At 47.7% G+C, this 21271-nt stretch overlaps 1 protein-coding gene across 1 annotated transcript in view; it reads right to left on the reverse strand.

Annotated features, from left to right (window-relative positions):
* The window catches only part of atp1b2a (ATPase Na+/K+ transporting subunit beta 2a), a gene marked incomplete at both ends in the record, with an annotated part of 170757 nt that overhangs the window by 112676 nt on the left and 36810 nt on the right, over positions 1 to 21271 (reverse strand). The gene's annotated exons all lie outside the window — the stretch shown is intronic.

A 21271-nucleotide genomic window follows, 5' to 3' on the forward strand; every position in this document is an offset into this window, starting at 1 on the left:
GCTGCGTAAGCCCCTCCCCCGTCCAGAAGAACTCTCTAGAAATTACGTAAGCCCCTCCCCTGTTGTGAAGCCACAACAGATTCTGTTTACGGTCACATGTTCATGTCTTGTGAGGAGGCGTGTGGAGGGGAACACGGAGAACATGATGGAAACTGGAGCTGCTGGTCAAATTCCTGAACATGATGTTTTAATTTTTAATTGAGAGATTTTTCCAGACATTAGTCGAGTTGCAGTTGACAACAGTAATCTCTTTTTCTGTTCAGGGATTTAATTATCCCCTAAAATCCTTTCAAATGAAAGATGTTGCTTTTTTGTGTGATTAAAATGTGATTAACGGAAATTATTTAATTCCAAAGCTTGTAAATAAGTCAGAACATTTGTCATGAAGACCTGCTGCAAGACGAAGCCACAAAGTTCCACTCTCATCCACCGTGAGGCAGAATGTTCTGCAACAATGAGTTCTGACCTGTTTCTCTGCTGAGTGCAGGAGTCCCATGGCACAGACGGACCCACCTCCTCTTCAGAGACTCAACGCTACCAGAAACGCTACCAGAACTTGCACCAAGTGCAGAACTGGGTCAGGTTCTGCTACACTGAGGAGGAGGTGGAGTCAGTAGGACGCCAGTAATGGCAAGTGGAGAAAATCTGCAGGTGGTGGTTCTACCTAGGAACATCTGTACCCACCATCCTCCAGAGTTCTACATAGGAACATCTGCACCATCCTCCAGAGTTCTACATAGGAACATCTGCACCATCCATCCTCCAGAGTTCTACATAGGAACATCTGCACCCACCATCCTCCAGAGTTCTACATAGGAACATCTGCACCATCCATCCTCCAGAGTTCTACATAGGAACATCTGCACCATCCATCCTCCAGAGTTCTACATAGGAACATCTGCACCATCCATCCTCCAGAGTTCTACATAGGAACATCTGTACCCACCATCCTCCAGAGTTCTACATAGGAACATCTGCACCATCCATCCTCCAGAGTTCTACATAGGAACATCTGTACCCACCATCCTCCAGAGTTCTACATAGGAACATCTGCACCATCCATCCTCCAGAGTTCTACATAGGAACATCTGTACCCACCATCCTCCAGAGTTCTACATAGGAACATCTGTACCCACCATCCTCCAGAGTTCTACATAGGAACATCTGTTCCCACCATCCTCCAGAGTTCTACATAGGAACATCTGTACCCACCATCCTCCAGAGTTCTACATAGGAACATCTGTACCCACCATCCTCCAGAGTTCTACATAGGAACATCTGTACCCACCATCCTCCAGAGTTCTACATAGGAACATCTGCACCATCCTCCAGAGTTCTACATAGGAACATCTGTACCCACCATCCTCCAGAGTTCTACATAGGAACATCTGTACCCACCATCCTCCAGAGTTCTACATAGGAACATCTGTACCCACCATCCTCCAGAGTTCTACATAGGAACATCTGCACCATCCATCCTCCAGGGTTCTACATAGGAACGTCTGTACCCACCATCCTCCAGAGTTCTACATAGGAACATCTGCACCATCCTCCAGAGTTCTACATGGGAACATCTGTACCCACCATCCTCCAGAGTTCTACATAGGAACATCTGTACCCACCATCCTCCAGAGTTCTACATAGGAACATCTGCACCATCCATCCTCCAGAGTTCTACATAGGAACATCTGCACCATCCATCCTCCAGAGTTCTACATAGGAACATCTGTACCCACCATCCTCCAGAGTTCTACATAGGAACATCTGCACCATCCATCCTCCAGAGTTCTACATAGGAACATCTGTACCCACCATCCTCCAGAGTTCTACATAGGAACATCTGCACCATCCATCCTCCAGAGTTCTACATAGGAACATCTGTACCCACCATCCTCCAGAGTTCTACATAGGAACATCTGTACCCACCATCCTCCAGAGTTCTACATAGGAACATCTGTTCCCACCATCCTCCAGAGTTCTACATAGGAACATCTGTACCCACCATCCTCCAGAGTTCTACATAGGAACATCTGTACCCACCATCCTCCAGAGTTCTACATAGGAACATCTGTACCCACCATCCTCCAGAGTTCTACATAGGAACATCTGCACCATCCTCCAGAGTTCTACATAGGAACATCTGTACCCACCATCCTCCAGAGTTCTACATAGGAACATCTGTACCCACCATCCTCCAGAGTTCTACATAGGAACATCTGTACCCACCATCCTCCAGAGTTCTACATAGGAACATCTGCACCATCCATCCTCCAGGGTTCTACATAGGAACGTCTGTACCCACCATCCTCCAGAGTTCTACATAGGAACATCTGCACCATCCTCCAGAGTTCTACATGGGAACATCTGTACCCACCATCCTCCAGAGTTCTACATAGGAACATCTGTACCCACCATCCTCCAGAGTTCTACATAGGAACATCTGCACCATCCATCCTCCAGAGTTCTACATAGGAACATCTGCACCAACCATCCTCCAGGGTTCTACATAGGAACATCTGTACACACCATCCTCCAGAGTTCTACATAGGAACATCTGTACCCACCATCCTCCAGAGTTCTACATAGGAACATCTGCACAATCCTCCAGTGTTCTACATAGGAACGTCTGCACCATCCTCCAGAGTTCTACATAGGAACATCTGCACCAACCATCCTCCAGGGTTCTACATAGGAACATCTGTACACACCATCCTCCAGAGTTCTACATAGGAACATCTGTACCCACCATCCTCCAGAGTTCTACATAGGAACATCTGCACAATCCTCCAGTGTTCTACATAGGAACGTCTGCACCATCCTCCAGAGTTCTACATAGGAACATCTGCACCAACCATCCTCCAGAGTTCTACATAGGAACATCTGTTACCACCATCCTCCAGAGTTCTACATAGGAACATCTGTACCCACCTTCCTCCAGTGTTCTACATAGGAACATCTGCTCCCACCATCCTCCAGAGTTCCACATAGGAACATCTGTACCCACCATCCTCCAGAGTTCTACATAGGAAAATCTGTTCCCACCATCCTCCAGAGTTCTACATAGGAAAATCTGTTCCCACCATCCTCCAGGGTTCTACATAGGAACATCTGCACCCACCATGCTTCAGGGTTCTACATAAGAACATCTGCAATATCCTCCAGAGTTCTACATAGGAACATCTGCACCATCCTCCAGAGTTCTACATAGGAACATCTGTACCCACCATCCTCCAGAGTTCTACATAGGAACATCTGTACCCACCATCCTCCAGAGTTCTACATAGGAACATCTGTACCCACCATCCTCCAGAGTTCTACATAGGAACATCTGCACCAACCACCCTCCAGGGTTCTACATAGGAACATCTGCACCATCCTCCAGAGTTCTACATAGGAACATCTGCACCAACCATCCTCCAGGGTTCTACATAGGAACATCTGCACCATCCTCCAGAGTTCTACATAGGAACATCTGTACCCACCATCCTCCAGGGTTCTACATAGGAACATCTGCACCAACCATCCTCCAGAGTTCTACATAGTAACATCTGCACCAACCACCCTCCAGAGTTCTGCATAGGAACATCTGCACCGTCCTCCAGAGTTCTACATAGGAACATCTGTACCCACCATCCTCCAGAGTTCTACATAGGAACATCTGCACCGTCCTCCAGTGTTCTACATAGGAACATCTGTACCCACCATCCTCCAGAGTTCTACATAGGAACATCTATACCCACCATCCTCCAGAGTTCTACATAGGAACATCTGCACCATCCTCCATAGTTCTACATAGGAACATCTGCACCAACCATCCTCCAGAGTTCTACATAGGAACATCTGCACCCACCATCCTCCAGAGTTCTACATAGGAACATCTGTACCCACCATCCTCCAGAGTTCTACATAGGAACATCTGCACCATCCTCCATAGTTCTACATAGGAACATCTGCACCCACCATCCTCCAGAATTCTACATAGGAACATCTGCACCATCCTCCAGAGTTCTACATAGGAACATCTGTACCCACCATCCTCCAGAGTTCTACATAGGAACATCTGTACCCACCATCCTCCAGAGTTCTACATAGGAACATCTGCACCATCCTCCATAGTTCTACATAGGAACATCTGCACCCACCATCCTCCAGAGTTCTACATGGGAACATCTGTACCCACCATCCTCCAGAGTTCTACATAGGAACATCTGTACCCACCATCCTCCAGAGTTCTACATAGGAACATCTGCACCATCCATCCTCCAGAGTTCTACATAGGAACATCTGCACCAACCATCCTCCAGGGTTCTACATAGGAACATCTGTACACACCATCCTCCAGAGTTCTACATAGGAACATCTGTACCCACCATCCTCCAGAGTTCTACATAGGAACATCTGCACAATCCTCCAGTGTTCTACATAGGAACGTCTGCACCATCCTCCAGAGTTCTACATAGGAACATCTGCACCAACCATCCTCCAGGGTTCTACATAGGAACATCTGTACACACCATCCTCCAGAGTTCTACATAGGAACATCTGTACCCACCATCCTCCAGAGTTCTACATAGGAACATCTGCACAATCCTCCAGTGTTCTACATAGGAACGTCTGCACCATCCTCCAGAGTTCTACATAGGAACATCTGCACCAACCATCCTCCAGAGTTCTACATAGGAACATCTGTTACCACCATCCTCCAGAGTTCTACATAGGAACATCTGTACCCACCTTCCTCCAGTGTTCTACATAGGAACATCTGCTCCCACCATCCTCCAGAGTTCCACATAGGAACATCTGTACCCACCATCCTCCAGAGTTCTACATAGGAAAATCTGTTCCCACCATCCTCCAGGGTTCTACATAGGAACATCTGTACCCACCATCCTCCAGAGTTCTACATAGGAAAATCTGTTCCCACCATCCTCCAGGGTTCTACATAGGAACATCTGCACCCACCATGCTTCAGGGTTCTACATAAGAACATCTGCAATATCCTCCAGAGTTCTACATAGGAACATCTGCACCATCCTCCAGGGTTCAACATAGGAACATCTGTACCCACCATCCTCCAGAGTTCTACATAGGAACATCTGTACCCACCATCCTCCAGAGTTCTACATAGGAACATCTGTACCCACCATCCTCCAGAGTTCTACATAGGAACATCTGCACCAACCACCCTCCAGGGTTCTACATAGGAACATCTGCACCATCCTCCAGAGTTCTACATAGGAACATCTGCACCAACCATCCTCCAGGGTTCTACATAGGAACATCTGCACCATCCTCCAGAGTTCTACATAAGAACATCTGTACCCACCATCCTCCAGAGTTCTACATAGGAACATCTGTACCCACCATCCTCCAGGGTTCTACATAGGAACATCTGCACCAACCATCCTCCAGAGTTCTACATAGGAACATCTGCACCAACCACCCTCCAGAGTTCTGCATAGGAACATCTGCACCGTCCTCCAGAGTTCTACATAGGAACATCTGTACCCACCATCCTCCAGAGTTCTACATAGGAACATCTGCACCATCCTCCATAGTTCTACATAGGAACATCTGCACCCACCATCCTCCAGAATTCTACATAGGAACATCTGCACCATCCTCCAGAGTTCTACATAGGAACATCTGTACCCACCATCCTCCAGAGTTCTACATAGGAACATCTGTACCCACCATCCTCCAGAGTTCTACATAGGAACATCTGCACCATCCTCCATAGTTCTACATAGGAACATCTGCACCCACCATCCTCCAGAGTTCTACATGGGAACATCTGTACCCACCATCCTCCAGAGTTCTACATAGGAACATCTGCACCATCCTCCAGAGTTCTACATAGGAACATCTGCACCATCCTCCAGAGTTCTACATAGGAACATCTGCACCAACCATCCTCCAGAGTTCTACATAGGAACATCTGCACCATCCTCCGGAGTTCTACATAGGAACATCTGCACCCACAATCCTCCAGAGTTCTACAAAGGAACATCTGCACCAACCATCCTCCAGAGTTCTACATAGGAACATCTGCACCAACCATCCTCCAGGGTTCTACATAGGAACATCTGCACCCACCATCCTCCAGAGTTCTACATAGGAACATCTGTACCCACCATCCTCCAGAGTTCTACAAAGGAACATCTGCACCCACCATCCTCCAGAGTTCTACATAGGAACATCTGCACCCACCATCCTCCAGAGTTCTACATAGGAACATCTGCACCATCCTCCAGAGTTCTACATAGGAACATCTGTACCCACCATCCTCCAGAGTTCTACATAGGAACATCTGTACCCACCATCCTCCAGGGTTCTACATAGGAACATCTGCACCAACCATCCTCCAGAGTTCTACATAGTAACATCTGCACCAACCACCCTCCAGAGTTCTGCATAGGAACATCTGCACCAACCATCCTCCAGAGTTCTACAAAGGAACATCTGCACCGTCCTCCAGAGTTCTACGTAGGAACATCTGTACCCACCATCCTCCAGAGTTCTACATAGGAACATCTGCACCCACCATCCTCCAGAGTTCTACATAGTAACATCTGTACCCACCATCCTCCAGGGTTCTACATAGGAACATCTGCACCATCCTCCAGTGTTCTACATAGGAACATCTGTACCCACCATCCTCCAGAGTTCTACATAGGAACATCTGCACCGTCCTCCAGTGTTCTACATAGGAACATCTGTACCCACCATCCTCCAGAGTTCTACATAGGAACATCTATACCCACCATCCTCCAGAGTTCTACATAGGAACATCTGCACCATCCTCCATAGTTCTACATAGGAACATCTGCACCCACCATCCTCCAGAGTTCTACATAGGAACATCTGTACCCACCATCCTCCAGAGTTCTACATAGGAACATCTGCACCATCCTCCATAGTTCTACATAGGAACATCTGCACCCACCATCCTCCAGAGTTCTACATAGGAACATCTGTACCCACCATCCTCCAGAGTTCTACATAGGAACATCTGCACCATCCTCCATAGTTCTACATAGGAACATCTGCACCCACCATCCTCCAGAGTTCTACATAGGAACATCTGTTCCCACCATCCTCCAGAGTTCTACATAGGAACATCTGTACCCACCATCCTCCAGAGTTCTACATAGGAACATCTGTACCCACCATCCTCCAGAGTTCTACATAGGAACATCTGCACCATCCTCCATAGTTCTACATAGGAACATCTGCACCCACCATCCTCCAGAGTTCTACATGGGAACATCTGCACCCACCATCCTCCAGAGTTCTACATAGGAACATCTGCACCATCCTCCAGAGTTCTACATAGGAACATCTGCACCATCCTCCAGAGTTCTACATAGGAACATCTGTACCCACCATCCTCCAGAGTTCTACATAGGAACATCTGCACCATCCTCCGGAGTTCTACATAGGAACATATGCACCCACCATCCTCCAGAGTTCTACAAAGGAACATCTGCACCATCCTCCAGAGTTCTACATAGGAACATCTGCACCAACCATCCTCCATAGTTCTACATAGGAACATCTGCACCATCCTCCAGAGTTCTACATAGGAACATCTGCACCATCCTCCAGAGTTCTACATAGGAACATCTGCACCAACCATCCTCCAGAGTTCTACATAGGAACATCTGTACCCACCATCCTCCAGAGTTCTACAAAGGAACATCTGCACCATCCTCCAGAGTTCTACATAGGAACATCTGCACCAACCATCCTCCAGAGTTCTACATAGGAACATCTGTACCCACCACCCTCCAGAGTTCAACATAGGAACATCTGTACCCACCATCCTCCAGAGTTCTACATAGGAACATCTGCACCATCCTCCAGTGTTCTACATAGGAACATCTGCACCATCCTCCAGAGTTCTACATAGGAACATCTGCACCCAATATTCTCCAGAGTTCTACATAGGAACGTCTGCACCAACCATCCTCCAGAGTTCTACATAGGATCATCTGTACCCACCATCCTCCAGAGTTTTACATAGGACAATCTGTTCCCACCATCCTCCAGGGTTCTACATAGGAACACCTGCACCAACCATCCTCCAGAGTTCTACATAGGAACATCTGCACCCACCATGCTTCAGGGTTCTACATAAGAACATCTGCAATATCCTCCAGGGTTCTACATAGGAACATCTGCACCATCCTCCAGGGTTCTACATAGGAACATCTGTACCCACCATCCTCCAGAGTTCTACATAGGAACATCTGCACCATCCTCCAGGGTTCTACATAGGAACATCTATACCCACCATCCTCCAGATTTCAACATAGGAACATCTGCACCAACCATCCTCCAGGGTTCTACATAGGAACATCTGCACCAACCATCCTCCAGAGTTCTACATAGGAACATCTGCACCAACCATCCTCCAGAGTTCTACATAGGAACATCTGCACCATCCTCCAGAGTTCTACATAGGAACATCTGCACCAACCATCCTCCAGAGTTCTACATAGGAACATCTGCACCATCCTCCAGAGTTCTACATAGGAACATCTGCACCCACCATCCTCCAGAGTTCTACATGGGAACATCTGTACCCACCATCCTCCAGAGTTCTACATAGGAACATCTGCACCATCCTCCAGAGTTCTACATAGGAACATCTGCACCAACCATCCTCCAGGGTTCTACATAGGAACATCTGCACCATCCTCCAGAGTTCTACATAGGAACATCTGTACCCACCATCCTCCAGAGTTCTACATAGGAATATCTGTACCCACCATCCTCCAGAGTTCTACATAGGAACATCTGCACCATCCTCCAGTGTTCTACATAGGAACGTCTGCACCATCCTCCAGAGTTCTACATAGGAACATCTGTACCCACCATCCTCCAGAGTTCTACATAGGAACATCTGCACCAACCATCCTCCAGAGTTCAACATAGGAACATCTGCACCAACCATCCTCCAGGGCTCTACATAGGAACATCTGCACCAACCATCCTCCAGAGTTCTACATAGGAACATCTGCACCAACCATCCTCCAGAGTTCTACATAGGAACATCTGCACCATCCTCCAGTGTTCTACATAGGAACATCTGCACCAACCATCCTCCAGAGTTCTACATAGGAACATCTGCACCATCCTCCAGAGTTCTACATAGGAACATCTGCACCAACCATCCTCCAGAGTTCTACATAGGAACATCTGCACCATCCTCCAGAGTTCTACATAGGAACATCTGCACCATCCTCCAGAGTTCTACATAGGAACATCTGTACCCACCACCCTCCAGAGTTCTACATAGGAACATCTGTACCCACCATCCTCCAGAGTTCTACATAGGAACATCTGCACCATCCTCCAGTGTTCTACATGGGAACGTCTGCACCATCCTCCAGAGTTCTACATAGGAACATCTGTACCCACCATCCTCCAGAGTTCTACATAGGAACATCTGCACCAACCATCCTCCAGAGTTCTACATAGGAACATCTGTTACCACCATCCTCCAGAGTTCCACATAGGAACGTCTGTTCCCACCATCCTCCAGAGTTCTACATAGGAACGTCTGCACCAACCATCCTCCAGAGTTCTACATAGGAACATCTGCTCCCACCATCCTCCAGAGTTCTACATAGGAACATCTGTACCCACCATCCTCCAGAGTTCTACATAGGAACATCTGCACCAACCATCCTCCAGAGTTCTACATAGGAACATCTGCTCCCACAATCCTCCAGAGTTCTACATAGGAACATCTGCTCCCACCATCCTCCAGAGTTCTACATAGGAACATCTGCTCCCACCATCCTCCAGAGTTCCACATAGGAACATCTGCACCCACCATCCTCCAGAGTTCTACATAGGAAAATCTGTTCCCACCATCCTCCAGGGCTCTACATGGGAACATCTGCACCCACCATCCTCCAGAGTTCTACATAGGAACATCTGCTCCCACCATCCTCCAGAGTTCTACATAGGAACATCTGTACCCACCATCCTCCAGAGTTCTACATAGGAAAATCTGTTCCCACCATCCTCCAGGGTTCTACATAGGAACATCTGCACCCACCATGCTTCAGGGTTCTATATAAGAACATCTGCAATATCCTCCAGGGTTCTACATAGGAACATCTGCACCATCCTCCAGGGTTCTACATAGGAACACCTGCACCAACCATCCTCCAGAGTTCTACATAGGAACATCTGCTCCCACAATCCTCCAGAGTTCTACATAGGAACATCTGTACCCACCATCCTCCAGAGTTCTACATAGGAACACCTGCACCAACCATCCTCCAGAGTTCTACATAGGAACATCTGCTCCCACAATCCTCCAGAGTTCTACATAGGAACATCTGTACCCACCATCCTCCAGAGTTCTACATAGGAACATCTGTACCCACCATCCTCCAGAGTTCTACATAGGAAAATCTGTTCCCACCATCCTCCAGGGTTCTACATAGGAACATCTGCACCCACCATGCTTCAGGGTTCTACATAAGAACATCTGCAATATCCTCCAGGGTTCTACATAGGAACATCTGCACCATCCTCCAGGGTTCTACATAGGAACATCTGCACCGTCCTCCAGAGTTCTACATAGGAACATCTGTACCCACCATCCTCCAGAGTTCTACATAGGAACATCTGCACCATCCTCCAGAGTTCTACATAGGAACATCTGTACCCACCATCCTCCAGAGTTCTACATAGGAACATCTGTACCCACCATCCTCCAGAGTTCTACATAGGAACATCTGTACCCACCATCCTCCAGAGTTCTACATAGGAACATCTGCACCATCCATCCTCCAGGGTTCTACATAGGAACGTCTGTACCCACCATCCTCCAGAGTTCTACATAGGAACATCTGCACCATCCTCCAGAGTTCTACATGGGAACATCTGTACCCACCATCCTCCAGAGTTCTACATAGGAACATCTGTACCCACAATCCTCCAGAGTTCTACATAGGAACATCTGCACCATCCATCCTCCAGAGTTCTACATAGGAACATCTGCACCAACCATCCTCCAGGGTTCTACATAGGAACATCTGCACCATCCTCCAGAGTTCTACATAGGAACATCTGTACCCACCATCCTCCAGAGTTCTACATAGGAACATCTGCACAATCCTCCAGTGTTCTACATAGGAACGTCTGCACCATCCTCCAGAGTTCTACATAGGAACATCTGTACCCACCATCCTCCAGGGTTCTACATAGGAACATCTGCACCAACCATCCTCCAGAGTTCTACATAGGAACATCTGTTACCACCATCCTCCAGAGTTCTACATAGGAACGTCTGTTCCCACCATCCTCCAGAGTTCTACATAGGAGCGTCTGCACCAACCATCCTCCAGGGTTCTACATATGAACATCTGTACCCACCTTCCTCCAGTGTTCTACATAGGAACATCTGCTCCAACCATCCTCCAGAGTTCCACATAGGAACATCTGTACCCACCATCCTCCAGAGTTCTACATAGGAAAATCTGTTCCCACCATCCTCCAGGGTTCTACATAGGAACACCTGCACCAACCATCCTCCAGAGTTCTACATAGGAACATCTGCACCAACCATCCTCTAGAGTTCTACATAGGAACATCTGTACCCACCATCCTCCAGAGTTCTACATAGGAACATCTGTACCCACCATCCTCCAGAGTTCTACATAGGAACATCTGTACCCACCATCCTCCAGAGTTCTACATAGGAACATCTGCACCAACCATCCTCCAGGGTTCTACATAGGACCATCTGCACCATCCTCCAGAGTTCTATATAGGAACATCTGTACCCACCATCCTCCAGAGTTCTACATAGGAACATCTGTACCCACCATCCTCCAGGGTTCTACATAGGAACATCTGCACCAACCGTCCTCCAGAGTTCTGCATAGGAACATCTGCACCATCCTCCAGAGTTCTACAAAGGAACATCTGCACCGTCCTCCAGAGTTCTACATAGGAACATCTGTACCCACCATCCTCCAGAGATCTACATAGGAACATCTGCACCGTCCTCCAGTGTTCTACATAGGAACATCTGTACCCACCATCCTCCAGAGTTCTACATAGGAACATCTATACCCACGATCCTCCTGAGTTCTACATAGGAACATCTGCACCATCCTCCATAGTTCTACATAGGAACATCTGCACCCACAATCCTCCAGAGTTCTACATAGGAACATCTGTACCCACCATCCTCCAGAGTTCTACATAGGAACATCTGCACCATCCTCCATAGTTCTACATAGGAACATCTGCACCCACCATCCTCCAGAGTTCTACATAGGAACATCTGTACCATCCTCCAGAGTTCTACATAGGAACATCTGCACCCACCATCCTCCAGAGTTCTACATAGGAACATCTGTTCCCACCATCCTCCAGAGTTCTACATAGGAACATCTGTACCATCCTCCAGGGTTCTACATAGGAACATCTGCACCCACCATCCTCCAGAGTTCTACATAGGAACATCTGCACCATCCTCCATAGTTCTACATAGGAACATCTGCACCCACCATCCTCCAGAGTTCTACATAGGAACATCTGTTCCCACCATCCTCCAGAGTTCTACATAGGAACATCTGTACCCACCATCCTCCAGAGTTCTACATAGGAACATCTGTACCCACCATCCTCCAGAGTTCTACATAGGAACATCTGCACCATCCTCCATAGTTCTACATAGGAACATCTGCACCCACCATCCTCCAGAGTTCTACATAGGAACATCTGCACCATCCTCCAGAGTTCTACATAGGAACATCTGCACCATCCTCCAGAGTTCTACATAGGAACATCTGCACCAACCATCCTCCAGAGTTCTACATAGGAACATCTGCACCATCCTCCGGAGTTCTACATAGGAACATCTGCACCCACCATCCTCCAGAGTTCTACAAAGGAACATCTGCACCATCCTCCAGAGTTCTACATAGGAACATCTGCACCAACCATCCTCCAGGGTTCTACATAGGAACATCTGCACCCAATATCCTCCAGAGTTCTACATAGGAACATCTGTACCCACCATCCTCCAGAGTTCTACATAGGATCATCTGTACCCACCATCCTCCAGAGTTTTACATAGGACAATCTGTTCCCACCATCCTCCAGGGTTCTACATAGGAACACCTGCACCAACCATCTTCCAGAGTTCTACATAGGAACATCTGCACCCACCATGCTTCAGGGTTCTACATAAGAACATCTGCAATATCCTCCAGGGTTCTACATAGGAACATCTGCACCATCCTCCAGGTTTCTACATAGGAACATCTGTACCCACCATCCTCCAGAGTTCTACATAGGAACATCTGCACCAACCATCCTCCAGGGTTCTACATAGGAACATCTGCACCATCCTCCAGAGTTCTACATAGGAACATCTGTACCCACCATCCTCCAGAGTTCTACATAGGAACATCTGTACCCACCATCCTCCAGGGTTCTACATAGGAACATCTGCACCGTCCTCCAGTGTTCTACATAGGAACATCTGCACCGTCCTCCAGAGTTCTGCATAGGAACATCTGCACCATCCTCCAGAGTTCTACAAAGGAACATCTGCACCGTCCTCCAGAGTTCTACATAGGAACATCTGTACCCACCATCCTCCAGAGTTCTACATAGGAACATCTGCACCGTCCTCCAGTGTTCTACATAGGAACATCTGTACCCACCATCCTCCAGAGTTCTACATAGGAACATCTATACCCACCATCCTCCAGAGTTCTACATAGGAACATCTGCACCATCCTCCATAGTTCTACATAGGAACATCTGCACCCACCATCCTCCAGAGTTCTACATAGGAACATCTGTACCCACCATCCTCCAGAGTTCTACATAGGAACATCTGCACCACCCTCCATAGTTCTACATAGGAACATCTGCACCCACCATCCTCCAGAGTTCTACATAGGAACATCTGCACCATCCTCCATAGTTCTACATAGGAACATCTGCACCCACCATCCTCCAGAGTTCTACATAGGAACATCTGTTCCCACCATCCTCCAGAGTTCTACATAGGAACATCTGCACCATCCTCCATAGTTCTACATAGGAACATCTGCACCATCCTCCATAGTTCTACATAGGAACATCTGCACCCACCATCCTCCAGAGTTCTACATAGGAACATCTGCACCATCCTCCATAGTTCTACATAGGAACATCTGCACCCACCATCCTCCAGAGTTCTACATAGGAACATCTGCACCATCCTCCAGAGTTCTACATAGGAACATCTGCACCATCCTCCATAGTTCTACATAGGAACATCTGTTCCCACCATCCTCCAGAGTTCTACATAGGAACATCTGTACCCACCATCCTCCAGAGTTCTACATAGGAACATCTGTACCCACCATCCTCCAGAGTTCTACATAGGAACATCTGCACCATCCTCCAGAGTTCTACATAGGAACATCTGCACCATCCTCCAGAGTTCTACATAGGAACATCTGCACCAACCATCCTCCAGAGTTCTACATAGGAACATCTGCACCATCCTCCAGAGTTCTACATAGGAACATCTGCACCATCCTCCAGAGTTCTACATAGGAACATCTGTACCCACCATCCTCCAGAGTTCTACATAGGAACATCTGTACCCACCATCCTCCAGAGTTCTACATAGGAACATCTGCACCATCCTCCAGTGTTCTACATAGGAACGTCTGCACCATCCTCCAGAGTTCTACATAGGAACATCTGTACCCACCATCCTCCAGAGTTCTACATAGGAACATCTGCACCATCCTCCAGAGTTCTACATAGGAACATCTGTTACCACCATCCTCCAGAGTTCTACATAGGAACATCTGTTACCACCATCCTCCAGAGTTCTACATAGGAACGTCTGTTCCCACCATTCTCCAGAGTTCTACATAGGACCGTCTGCACCAACCATCCTCCAGAGTTCTACATAGGAACATCTGCTCCCACCATCCTCCAGAGTTCTACATAGGAACATCTGTACCCACCATCCTCCAGAGTTCTACATAGGAAAATCTGTTCCCACCATCCTCCAGGGCTCTACATAGGAACATCTGCACCCACCATCCTCCAGAGTTCTACATAGGAACATCTGCTCCCACCATCCTCCAGAGTTCTACATAGGAACATCTGTACCCAACATCCTCCAGAGTTCTACATAGGAAAATCTGTTCCCACCATCCTCCAGGGTTCTACATAGGAACATCTGCACCCACCATGCTTCAGGGTTCTACATAAGAACATCTGCAATATCCTCCAGGGTTCTACATAGGAACATCTGCACCATCCTCCAGGGTTCTACATAGGAACACCTGCACCAACCATCCTCCAGAGTTCTACATAGGAACATCTGCTCCCACAATCCTCCAGAGTTCTACATAGGAACATATGTACCCGCCATCCTCCAGAGTTCTACATAGGAACACCTGCACCAACCATCCTCCAGAGTTCTACATAGGAACATCTGCTCCCACAATCCTCCAGAGTTCTACATAGGAACATCTGTACCCACCATCCTCCAGAGTTCTACATAGGAACATCTGCTCCCACCATCCTCCAGAGTTCTACATAGGAACATCTGTACCCACCATCCTCCAGAGTTCTACATAGGAAAATCTGTTCCCACCATCCTCCAGGGTTCTACATAGGAACATCTGCACCCACCATGCTTCAGGGTTCTACATAAGAACATCTGCAATATCCTCCAGGGTTCTACATAGGAACATCTGCACCATCCTCCAGGGTTCTACATAGGAACATCTGTACCCACCATCCTCCAGAGTTCTACATAGGAACATCTGCACCCACCATCCTCCAGAGTTCTACATAGGAACGTCTGCACCAACCATCTTCCAGAGTTCTACATAGGAACATCTGTACCCACCATCCTCCAGAGTTCTACATAGGAATATCTGTACCCACCATCCTCCAGAGTTCTACATAGGAACGTCTGCACCAACCATCTTCCAGAGTTCTACATAGGATCATCTGTACCCACCATCCTCCAGAGTTTTACATAGGAACATCTGTTCCCACCATCCTCCAGGGTTCTACATAGGAACACCTGCACCAACCATCCTCCAGAGTTCTACATAGGAACATCTGCACCCACCATGCTTCAGGGTTCTACATAGGAACATCTGCAATATCCTCCAGGGTTCTACATAGGAACATCTGCACCATCCTCCAGGGTTCTACATAGGAACATCTGTACCCACCATCCTCCAGAGTTCTACATAGGAACATCTGCACCATCCTCCAGAGTTCTACATAGGAACATCTGCACCATCCTCCAGGGTTCTACATAGGAACATCTATACCCACCATCCTCCAGATTTCAACATAGGAACATCTGCACCAACCATCCTCCAGGGTTCTACATAGGAACATCTGCACCAACCATCCTCCAGAGTTCTACATAGGAACATCTGCACCAACCATCCTCCAGAGTTCTACATAGGAACATCTGCACCAACCATCCTCCAGAGTTCTACATAGGAACATCTGCACCCACCATCCTCCAGAGTTCTACATGGGAACATCTGTACCCACCATCCTCCAGAGTTCTACATAGGAACATCTGCACCATCCTCCAGAGTTCTACATAGGAACATCTGCACCAACCATCCCCCAGGGTTCTACATAGGAACATCTGCACCATCCTCCAGAGTTCTACATAGGAACATCTGTACCCACCATCCTCCAGAGTTCTACATAGGAACATCTGCACCATCCTCCAGAGTTCTACATAGGAACATCTGCACCAACCATCCCCCAGGGTTCTACATAGGAACATCTGCACCATCCTCCAGAGTTCTACAAAGGAACATCTGTACCCACCATCCTCCACAGTTCTACATAGGAACATCTGCACCAACCATCGTCCAGAGTTCTACATAGGAACGTCTGCACCATCCTCCAGAGTTCTACATAGGAATATCTGTACCCACCATCCTCCAGAGTTCTACATAGGAACATCTGCACCATCCTCCAGTGTTCTACATAGGAACGTCTGCACCATCCTCCAGAGTTCTACATAGGAACATCTGTACCCACCATCCTCCAGAGTTCTACATAGGAACATCTGCACCAACCATCCTCCAGAGTTCAACATAGGAACATCTGCACCAACCATCCTCCAGGGCTCTACATAGGAACATCTGCACCAACCATCCTCCAGAGTTCTACATAGGAACATCTGCACCAACCATCCTCCAGAGTTCTACATAGGAACATCTGCACCATCCTCCAGAGTTCTACATAGGAACATCTGCACCAACCATCCTCCAGAGTTCTACATAGGAACATCTGCACCATCCTCCAGAGTTCTACATAGGAACATCTGCACCAACCATCCTCCAGAGTTCTACATAGGAACATCTGCACCATCCTCCAGAGTTCTACATAGGAACATCTGCACCATCCTCCAGAGTTCTACATAGGAACATCTGTACCCACCATCCTCCAGAGTTCTACATAGGAACATCTGTACCCACCATCCTCCAGAGTTCTACATAGGAACATCTGCACCCACCATCCTCCAGAGTTCTACATAGGAACATCTGCACCCACCATCCTCCAGAGTTCTACATAGGAACATCTGTACCCACCATCCTCCAGAGTTCTACATAGGAACATCTGCACCAACCATCCTCCAGAGTTCTACATAGGAACATCTGTTACCACCATCCTCCAGAGTTCTACATAGGAACGTCTGTTCCCACCATCCTCCAGAGTTCTACATAGGAACGTCTGCACCAACCATCCTCCAGAGTTCTACATAGGAACATCTGCTCCCACCATCCTCCAGAGTTCTACATAGGAACATCTGTACCCACCATCCTCCAGAGTTCTACATAGGAAAATCTGTTCCCACCATCCTCCAGGGTTCTACATAGGAACACCTGCACCAACCATCCTCCAGAGTTCTACATAAGAACATCTGCTCCCACAATCCTCCAGAGTTCTACATAGGAACATCTGTACCCACCATCCTCCAGAGTTCTACATAGGAAAATCTGTTCCCACCATCCTCCAGGGTTCTACATAGGAACATCTGCACCCACCATGCTTCAGGGTTCTACATAAGAACATCTGCAATATCCTCCAGGGTTCTACATAGGAACATCTGCACCATCCTCCAGGGTTCTACATAGGAACACCTGCACCAACCATCCTCCAGAGTTCTACATAGGAACATCTGCTCCCACAATCCTCCAGAGTTCTACATAGGAACATATGTACCCACCATCCTCCAGAGTTCTACATAGGAACACCTGCACCAACCATCCTCCAGAGTTCTACATAGGAACATCTGCTCCCACAATCCTCCAGAGTTCTACATAGGAACATCTGTACCCACCATCCTCCAGAGTTCTACATAGGAACATCTGCACCCACCATCCTCCAGAGTTCTACATAGGAACATCTGCTCCCACCATCCTCCAGAGTTCTACATAGGAACATCTGTACCCACCATCCTCCAGAGTTCTACATAGGAAAATCTGTTCCCACCATCCTCCAGGGTTCTACATAGGAACATCTGCACCCACCATGCTTCAGGGTTCTACATAAGAACATCTGCAATATCCTCCAGGGTTCTACATAGGAACAGCTGCACCATCCTCCAGGGTTCTACATAGGAACATCTGTACCCACCATCCTCCAGAGTTCTACATAGGAACATCTGCACCCACCATCCTCCAGAGTTCAACAGAGGAACATCTGCACCAACCATCCTCCAGGGTTCTACATAGGAACATCTGCACCAACCATCCTCCAGAGTTCTACATAGGAACATCTGCACCAACCATCCTCCAGAGTTCTACATAGGAACATCTGCACCATCCTCCAGAGTTCTACATAGGAACATCTGCACCATCCTCCAGAGTTCTACATAGGAACATCTGCACCGTCCTCCAGAGTTCTACATAGGAACATCTGTACCCACCATCCTCCAGAGTTCTACATAGGAACATCTGTACCCACCATCCTCCAGAGTTCTACATAGGTACATCTGTACCCACCATCCTCCAGAGTTCTACATAGGAACATCTGTACCCACCATCCTCCAGAGTTTTACATAGGAACATCTGCACCCACCATCCTCCAGAGTTCTACATAGGAACATCTGCACCATCCTCCAGAGTTCTACATAGGAACATCTGCACCAACCATCCTCCAGAGTTCTACATAGGAACATCTGTACCCACCATCCTCCAGAGTTCTACATAGGAACATCTGCACCATCCTCCAGAGTTCTACATAGGAACATCTGCACAAACCATCCTCCAGGGTTCTACATAGGAACATCTGCACCATCCTCCAGAGTTCTATATAGGAACATCTGCACCAACCATCCTCCAGAGTTCTACATAGGAACATCTGCACCCACCATCCTCCAGAGTTCTACATAGGAACATCTGCACCATCCTCCAGAGTTCTACATAGGAACATCTGCACCATCCTCCAGGGTTCTACATAGGAACATCTGCACCATCCTCCAGAGTTCTACATAGGAACATCTGCACAAACCATCCTCCAGGGTTCTACATAGGAACATCTGCACCATCCTCCAGAGTTCTACATAGGAACATCTGTACCCACCATCCTCCAGAGTTCTACATAGGAACATCTGTACCCACCATCCTCCAGAGTTATACATAGGAACATCTGCACCATCCTCCAGTGTTCTACATAGGAACGTCTGCACCATCCTCCAGAGTTCTACATAGGAACATCTGCACCCACCATCCTCCAGAGTTCTACATAGGAACATCTGCACCAACCATCCTCCAGAGTTCTACATAGGAACATCTGCACCCACCATCCTCCAGAGTTCTACATAGGAACATCTGCACCCACCATCCTCCAGAGTTCTACATAGGAACATCTGCACCATCCTCCAGAGTTCTACATAGGAACATCTGCACCCACCATCCTCCAGAGTTCTACATAGGAACATCTGTACCCACCATCCTCCAGAGTTCTACATAGGAACATCTGCACCATCCTCCAGAGTTCTACATAGGAACATCTGCACCATCCTCCAGAGTTCTACATAGGAATATCTGCACTATCCTCCAGAGTTCTACATAGGAATATCTGTACACACCATCCTCCAGAGTTCTACATAGGAACATCTGTACACACCATCCTCCAGAGTTCTACATAGGAACATCTGTTACCACCATCCTCCAGAGTTCTACATAGGAACGTCTGTTGCCACCGTCCTCCAGAGTTCTACATAGGAACATCTGCACCAACCATCCTCCAGAGTTCTACATAGGAACATCTGTTACCACCATCCTCCAGAGTTCTACAAAGGAACATCTGTTACCACCATCCTCCAGAGTTCTACATAGGAACGTCTGTTCCCACCATCCTCCAGAGTTCTACATAGGAACATCTGCTCCCACCATCCTCCAGAGTTCTACATAGGAACATCTGTACCCACCATCCTCCAGAGTTCTACATAGGAACATCTGTTCCCACCATCCTCCAGGGTTCTACATCGGAACACCTGCACCAACCATCCTCCAGAGTTCTACATCGGAACATCTGCACCCACCATGCTTCAGGGTTCTACATAAGAACATCTGCAATATCCTCCAGGGTTCTACATAGGAACATCTGCACCATCCTCCAGAGTTCTACATAGGAACATCTGTACCCACCATCCTCCAGAGTTCAACATAGGAACATCTGCACCAACCATCCTCCAGGGTTCTACATAGGAACATCTGCACCAACCATCCTCCAGAGTTCTACATAGGAACATCTGCACCAACCATCCTCCAGAGTTCTACATAGGAACATCTGTACCCACCATCCTCCAGAGTTCTACATAGGAACATCTGCACCGTCCTCCAGAGTTCTACATAGGAACATCTGCACCGTCCTCCAGAGTTCTACATAGGAACATCTGCACCGTCCTCCAGAGTTCTACATAGGAACATCTGCACCAACCATCCTCCAGAGTTCTACATAGGAACATCTGCTCCCACCATCCTCCAGAGTTCTACATAGGAACATCTGTACCCACCATCCTCCAGAGTTCTACATAGTAAAATCTGTTCCCACCATCCTCCAGGGTTCTACATAGGAACATCTGCACCATCCTCCAGAGTTCTACATAGGAATATCTGCACCATCCTCCAGAGTTCTACATATGAACATCTGCACCCACCATCCTCCAGAGTTCTACATAGGAACATCTGCACCATCCTCCAGAGTTCTACATAGG

This window comes from Telmatherina bonti (assembly GCF_933228915.1).
Source record: "Telmatherina bonti genome assembly, chromosome: 18".
Taxonomy (NCBI): Eukaryota; Metazoa; Chordata; class Actinopteri; order Atheriniformes; family Telmatherinidae; genus Telmatherina; species Telmatherina bonti.